Genomic DNA, 7,453 nt, shown 5'->3' with positions numbered 1-7,453 from the left:
CAACTTCCTGATCTGTGAAAGCAGTCTCCAAACCACACACACATTGAATGGTAAAGGATAAAAATCTAACTAACTAGGAAGGCTTAGCCACAACTTTTGAAATACAGATTTAGGTAGAAATAGAGGTAAATAGATACGAATATTGCTGAGTTTCACGTTTAGCTGAATTCATAGTAAATATTTATCATTGTGAATATGTTCATCTCAGAAGCCAAAAGCATACCTACTCTCAGATGAAGGTTGTATATATATATATATATATATATATATATATATTTTATACATTTATATGTGTGTGCATGTATACAATATATATATATTTCAAAGCAGTCATTCATATGTATATTTTTCAATTAGTAAGCTAATTTTCCAAGCACTATTTTTCATATATTATATATATATTATATACATGTATATATTTATGTATAATATATATATATTTTATATATATATATAATATATATATAATATATATATAATATATATATAATATAATATATATAATATATATATATTATATATATTATATATATATATAATATATATATAGTCCCAGCACTTTTAGAGTCTGAGGTGGGAGGATCACTTGAGCCAGGAGTTGGAGAGAAGCCTGGGCAACAAAGTGAGACCCTGTCTCTCCAACAATGGCAACAACAAAATTACTCAGCCATGACAGTTCAGCCTGTATCCAGCTATTTGGGAGGCTGAGTTCGGAGGACTGCTTGATCTGGGGAGGTCGACCCTGCAGTGAGGCGTGATCTTACCACTGCACTCCAACCTGGACGACAGAGTGAGAACCTGTCTCAAAAACAAAACAAAAGAAAACAAAACAAAAGAAAACAAAAACAAAAAGCTGACTGTATTTATCCATTCTTCCTTATTGCTCTAATAGCTGTATCCTAATATACAATGAGATTGTATACAAGGTGAGGATGGTTAAAAGAGTATAATGCTATTAAAATATAAATGACTATAGAATTGTATGTCTCCATTAACCTTGTCATTGGAATACGGATCCTGTCACCTCGGTAGTCAGCATAGTACCAAGTAGGCAGTTTTTAAATATTATATCATAATCATTTATTAATGTGGAGAAGATCAATCCAAAGACAGCTCCAATGTCCTTGTCACACAGAGGCAGCAGTGGTCAGGAGTTCTGCTGACCAGGCCTTTAGGTGCCTGTTTAAAAGGAAGACATTCTGGAAAAAATTCAGGAAACTTCAGAAAATAAACAACAACAACGACAAACACCTTTCCTTCCAAAATAAGTATTTTCGGACACTCACACCTTCAGGCTGTTGCCCCTGTTGGAAGTGAGAGAATGACTAGTTTCTGGCAGTGTGACACCATGAGCATGCTCCTAGGCTAATGGAGCAGACGGAAGAGCTCCCTCCAAGAGAGGCTCCCGGCAGCCCTCCCCTTTTTTCTTCTGAAAATGTGGATCTTTCTTTTCAAGCCACGACTTCAAGTCTTATTTTGTTCCTACTCTTAGAAACAGTCAAAAATAGCCCCATATCGGCCATTTTATGAATCAATGTAATTTTAAAGCAGAGGGATACTAAAGCATTATTTGTCTCTCTGGCCTGGGTTCCTTTTCCGCATACTGCAATCATTCAACTACATCTTACACTCTACCATGTCCACGACACTGCTTATGACTAGTGACTAGAAGACTGAACATCACTTGTGCCCACGTGCAGATAGAGAGAATGTTGTCTGGTCACATCACCACTTTAGTGGAAGGCACTCTTTTAAAATTCATCAGTCAGGTCTGCTATTATAAACAACCGTAGTTGACTTCAAAGTGTTCTCAGAAAGTCTGATAATACACTATTGAAAGACGGTTTTCCATCTGAAAACCTGACTGCTGGCAACTTTCAATTGGCCGCTGCATTTCCTCTGCGCTGAAGCAGCCAAGAGATGGAATCAGTTGCATGAGGAGTTCTTACTGCCACTACAGTTGTTAGAAAATTTGGAATGATCCCTCTGCCCTCCAGGTGATTGAAAGCTATGCAAAACAAGGTTGTTTCTTACTGAGAGCAAGGAAGCAACGGGTAAGAAAACTTTTAAGGCATAAATAATATAAAAGGGCACACATTTTAAGACACATTCACATGACATTATACTGCAAAAAAAAAAAAAATAAAGAATGGTTTTCTCCGATTTGAATTAAGATCCTTCACACAGCTCACTCCCAGGCCTGTTTTGTGCAGTTGGTTACAGGCTTGAAGTCAGAAGATGACTGGTTGTTTGCACATCCTCCACTTTCCTGGGGCCGCTGGAGGACCCCTGAGGGGCTGTCCAAAGGAATACCAGGCGGAGGCCATGTTGTCTTTTCAGCACCGTCCTCTGAGATAGGTGGCAAAATAAGAGGATTCCAATGTAAATTGTTGCTGTCCGTTTCTGAATAGACACAGCTGTCTCCTCTGCTGAACTCTTCTGGATTTTCTGTGCGAACGCAGCTGACATCGTTTCTATTATCCTGACAGCACTTTTTTCCTCCTCTGTAATAACACACTTTGTGGATGAACCAAAATCACCAAAAACTGCCACGGACACTGTTACAGGGCCACTCAAAATAATACCAACGCTATTTTTGGCAAGGGATTGGTAGAAACTCAAAAGAGAGGAGTTAAGAGAAAGAATTGTCAAAGTTCCCTGATGAATCTTTATATGTTCCATGTTTCTATCCTACTATTTTCCATTATGCAACCATGAGCTATGAGTGGTCACAGGTTTGGCAGAACAATGTAGTTCTACAGGTCCACCACGTTTCTGGACGGTAGAGAGTGGCTCAGAAGTAAAATAAGGTGCCAAGTCTGAACTCATGGAAGAGCAGAGAGTCATGACAGTAACATACAGCAATGTCCATATGGGCCCAAGATTCACATGCAGAGCGCCAGATTACAGAAGCAGGCAAGGCAGGCTTCCAGAGCAAAACCCAGGCCTTGATTCACTTTCCAAGGTACTACAATTCAGGGTAATCAGACGCATTCCTTAACCTTGGCTCCTTTCTGTTTACTAAAGACTTTGATCAGTCTTCAGGCTGTCCACAGGGAGTCTCCAAAAGTCAGAGTAACAGTTGGCTTACATCTTCAGTGTTTCAAGTCTGCAAGGTGTATATGATTGTGCTTCGGGGGGGAAAGCAGAGAAGCCACTTTCTGTACTTACAATGGAGTTCACTTCAGTGCTATAAACATCACCGCAGTCCCGCTTGTAATAAAGTCCAGACTAGCAATCTGCCTTTGGGTTGAGCTGTTCTCCTACAAGATAAGCTGTTAAGTCATGTCTTGATTTTAGATCTCTCGGCCGGGCGGGCTAAGCATCCAGAGTCACTGTGGGGCCACCGGCTGGGAAAGCCCCCCTCAGATCCTTCCCTCCGACGCCCGCGGCGGCTACTACGATGGCGGCTGCTATGGTGGCGGCTATGGCGGCAGCGGCTGTGATCCGAAGGGGTCCCTCCACACACCACGCAGGGCAGAGGAGGGCGCGGTGTCTTGCAGGCCAGGATGCAGGCGCTGGGTAGGTCAGGCGGGCGCTGGGTCCTGGTTCTTCTGGCACCTTGACACTGGAGCCCGGCATCAGGGCTCAGTTTAGGGGACCTGGGGCGCGCCCCCGCGGCAGCGCTCCTCCAGGCGGAGGGGAGTGGACATGTAACACGGCGGGTTCAGGGCTGCCCAGAGCATGCCATGTGAGAGACAAGCGAGTCCGGTTGTAGAGTCCGCCTCCAATAAGTAGTTTTTTAAGCCCATCCCTCTCCGTCCACTCACAAGTAGACCACAGAGTCTACTTTGCCCATACTGATGTCTCTCTGTATTCTATGCTTAGCTGCCAATTATAAGTGAGAACATACAGCATTTAATTTTCTGATCCCGCATTAATTTGCTTAGGATTACAACCTCCAGTTCCATTCCCATTGCTGTAAGAGAGTTGGTGTGCCCAGAGTAAAATCCTCCATTTAAGCTCCCATTCACAATTACACTGACCCCATTGAGAACCCTGTGGTGAAGGTGGGAACAGCCACTGCTGAGACCGCCATGGCTCAGTAAACCCCCATGAACACTTCCATTTATTTCATTTGCTCCTGAGAGAGTGGTGTATTATTACATCATCTGTCCATTAATATCTCATCCTTGATAGAGGTATCCTGGAGCATCATATTTCTGTATGATATTCTGCTGGCGATTCTTCCACAGGCACGATTCAATGAAAACCATAAGAATGAGGCCCAAGACACCCAGCATACAGCCAAGGATCAGATATAACATGTCACTGCTTCTGTCAGGGCTGGTTGCTGGCCTCGCATTTCCTTCACTTCCTGAGGAATTCAGAGGGGTACTCAAGCCTTTCGGATACTCAGAAGCTCCAGGAGCACATTTCACTTTAGTCTCGCAGATCATCACATTGCTAAACTCACTTTCTTCTTCACTGAAGCACTGCATTTTAATGCCATAGGAAGTTTCTGACAGCAGATGGCCAATCATGTGCCACTCCTTTGAACCTTCTGTAACATCCCTCTTATAAACATTGGTGTTGTCATTATCTGTGGGTCAGTAATAGACACAAAAGAATGGAAGTGTTGTTGTTACTTCGTGGAATGCATGTCCACATTAGCACAATCTGAGTAACGCTGACAGCCTCTGTGTATATAATGTGAGGTCCGTTATTGCACAGTTGGAAAAAAGTCTGGGGAACCCAGTCACCGGATAAGGATGAGACGCTGATCTCTGAAAACTCTCTTCATAATGGTTGATAGCAGTGACCCAAAATTTGTATGTTGAACCTGGTTCTATACTACAAACTTACACAGAAATTTTGGAAGGAAGGATATGTTCAGCTGCCACCAGCCAGTCACTGGTCCTCATCCATTTATATTTGACCTTGAAGGCAGCGATTGAAGAATTCCCAATTGCCCAAGGAAATCAAGTGACATAGACCAACGTCTCTGATGCAGTGGAGATAATCAGGTGATCTGGTGCCTCTGGAGCGCCACTGTGCCTAGATGAATCTGTAAGCACCGCTCCAAAATTGTTGTTTGCAGCTTCTGAAACAACAGGATACTTGGGGGTGCCTACGAGTTGAGAGGACGTCTGGGTGTTTTTTGATGATGCTGTCTTTTCTTTGCTGGTTCAGAAGGTAAGCATGGCAGGTGGGTTTTCACTTGCATCACTTCTTGCAACCATCAAGAGTTCATAAAGACCAGATGGCTCCATTTCAGCTAAGTGAAGCTCACTTTCACTTCCTGGGATTCAAACCCTGTGCCAACTTCCCATCACATTAACTTCATAGTCCAGATTCTGATACTTCACAAAATAGGCATTGATGGGCAGTCCACTTTCCTTGCCTGCCCTCCACACCAGGTTGTATGTATCTGGTATGGGGGTCTGTAGGGTTTCCATTTGGTGGGGACCTCAGGAACAGAGATACCACTAGCATTTTTCTCTGATGTTTCTAGAAACTGCACTGGGATGTACTTTCTCTGGAAATGAGCTGAATAATCCAGTTTCTGAACAATCTCTTATTTTTTTTCATTATTCTGGGTAGCAACAAAAAGTGTGACTATTTCTCCTTTTGTTTGTTTCAAAAAGAACAACCATGAGAGGTGCTTCTGCCTGCATGGTACCATGTTCATCTGTAGCTTCACAGATGTTTTTCTCCACATGCTCCCGCATCACAGCCTGAGTATGGAGAGGGCTCAAGCCAGCTTGGGACATGATGAAGTAGACAGGCTCTAGCTCCAAGATTCCAGGTCTTGGTAAGTTTGACTTTTGGGATTTAGATCTAAGGACTTAAGAGAGATGGCTGGTTATCAATCCATGGCGGTCATACCAACAAATGACCGGACCCAACAGCCTCGTGGCACTGAAGGACAGAGTAACAAAGTCTCCATCTACCACTTTTGTGCTTGCTGGTGTCAAAATTATAACTTGCTTGAATCCATTGCCTTTTTCTATTTCAAGTCTTCCAGTAGACTGCATAAATCCAATCTCATTATCTGCTAAACACTGGTGTAGCCTAGTACCTTGCATAATAACCCCACTGAATTTCCATCAATTTCCTGCAGTTCAATGTCTTGAGGAAGGATGATTAGGCCGCGCATTATGAAACCAGTTATAGTTGGCAGCTGGGTTCCTACAAGCATCAGAGATAAAGTGTTCTGTGGAAAATAGAGACACTGTCTGATCCTGTAGTCCCTTAGAGCAGGAGCATGTTCAAGTACATTAACCATGGATGCCACATATTTTACATCTCCAGAGTTGTTTCGCACCATGCAGGAATCGTTTCCAGAGTCCACTGGGTCAATGCTATCTATGGCAAGATGAGAACACAACCTTCTCCAGTTGCTTCCCGGGGCAATATCCTGCCTGTTCTTTAGCCAACACACTTGAGGAGCCAGGATGCCACTAAACACACACTCCAAAGGCACAGGGCTATGTGAATGAACAGCTAATACCTGTGAACGAGCAGGGGAAGAATGCCAAAATCATCTGAAGAAAGGTGACTCACAAGGAGCTTTTGGCCAATGGGTTCAACTTTTAATTCATGTGTGGCCGGATTATAAGCTGCACATTTATATGATCCCTTGTCCGCTAAGGATACATTCAAAATCTAAAGATGTTCTTGTGGAGGGCTTAAGTAATTCTTTGTGGAATGTTTCAGCCTCTTCCCCTGGATTTTAGCGCACACCTCAGCTTTGGGGTTACTCTCTGGTACCCTGCAGCCAATGAAACCAGCACCTTTATTATTTTGCTGTAATAAAATGCTTTGCGGATGAATCAAAATCACCAAGACCTGCTGTGGATACTGCTCCAGGGCCACTTACAACAACATGGACCTGTTGTTGAAAATGCATTGGTAGTAACTCGAAAGGAAGGAGTTAAGAGAAAAAAACTGTCAAAGTACCCTGATGAATCTTAATATATTCCGTGTTTCTATTCTATTTTTTCCATTATGCCACCTTGAGATGTGAGTGGTCACAGGTTTAGCAGAACAATATAGTTCTACAGGTCCACTACGTTTCTGGATGGCAGAGGGTAGCTCAGAAGTGAAATAAGGTGCCAGGTCTGAACTCCCAAAAGAGCAGAGAATCGTAAGAGTAACAGACGGTGGTGTCCATAAAGGGCCAAGATCTGGATGCAGAGCGCGAGATTACAGAAGCAGACAGGACAGGCTTCCAGAGCAAAACCCAAGGCTTGGTTCATTTTCCAAAATACTGTAGTCCAGGCTAAGCAAACACATTCTTTAACCTTGACTCCTTCCTGCTTACTAAAGACTTCCATCAGGGACAGTCTTCATGCTGTCCACAGGGTGTCTCCCAAAATGAGAGTAACAGCTGGCTTACATCTTCAGTGATTCAAGTCTGCAAGGTGAATACACTTGTGCTTGGGAGGGAAAGCAGAGAAGCCACTTACTCTTCTTAGCCTGGAACTCACTTCAGTGCTAAAAGCACATC

General features: G+C 43.2%; 1 pseudogene; it reads right to left on the bottom strand.

Moving 5' to 3' along the window:
- Window positions 1-2,188: 2,188 nt before the first annotated feature.
- Window positions 2,189-7,137, bottom strand: LOC129485307 (cell adhesion molecule-related/down-regulated by oncogenes-like; annotated as a pseudogene).
- Window positions 7,138-7,453: the final 316 nt, after the last annotated feature.

The sequence above is a fragment of the Symphalangus syndactylus genome, chromosome 6 (genome assembly GCF_028878055.3).
Source record: "Symphalangus syndactylus isolate Jambi chromosome 6, NHGRI_mSymSyn1-v2.1_pri, whole genome shotgun sequence".
Lineage (NCBI taxonomy): Eukaryota > Metazoa > Chordata > Mammalia > Primates > Hylobatidae > Symphalangus > Symphalangus syndactylus.
This window is presented reverse-complemented; position numbering and strand designations above follow the sequence as displayed.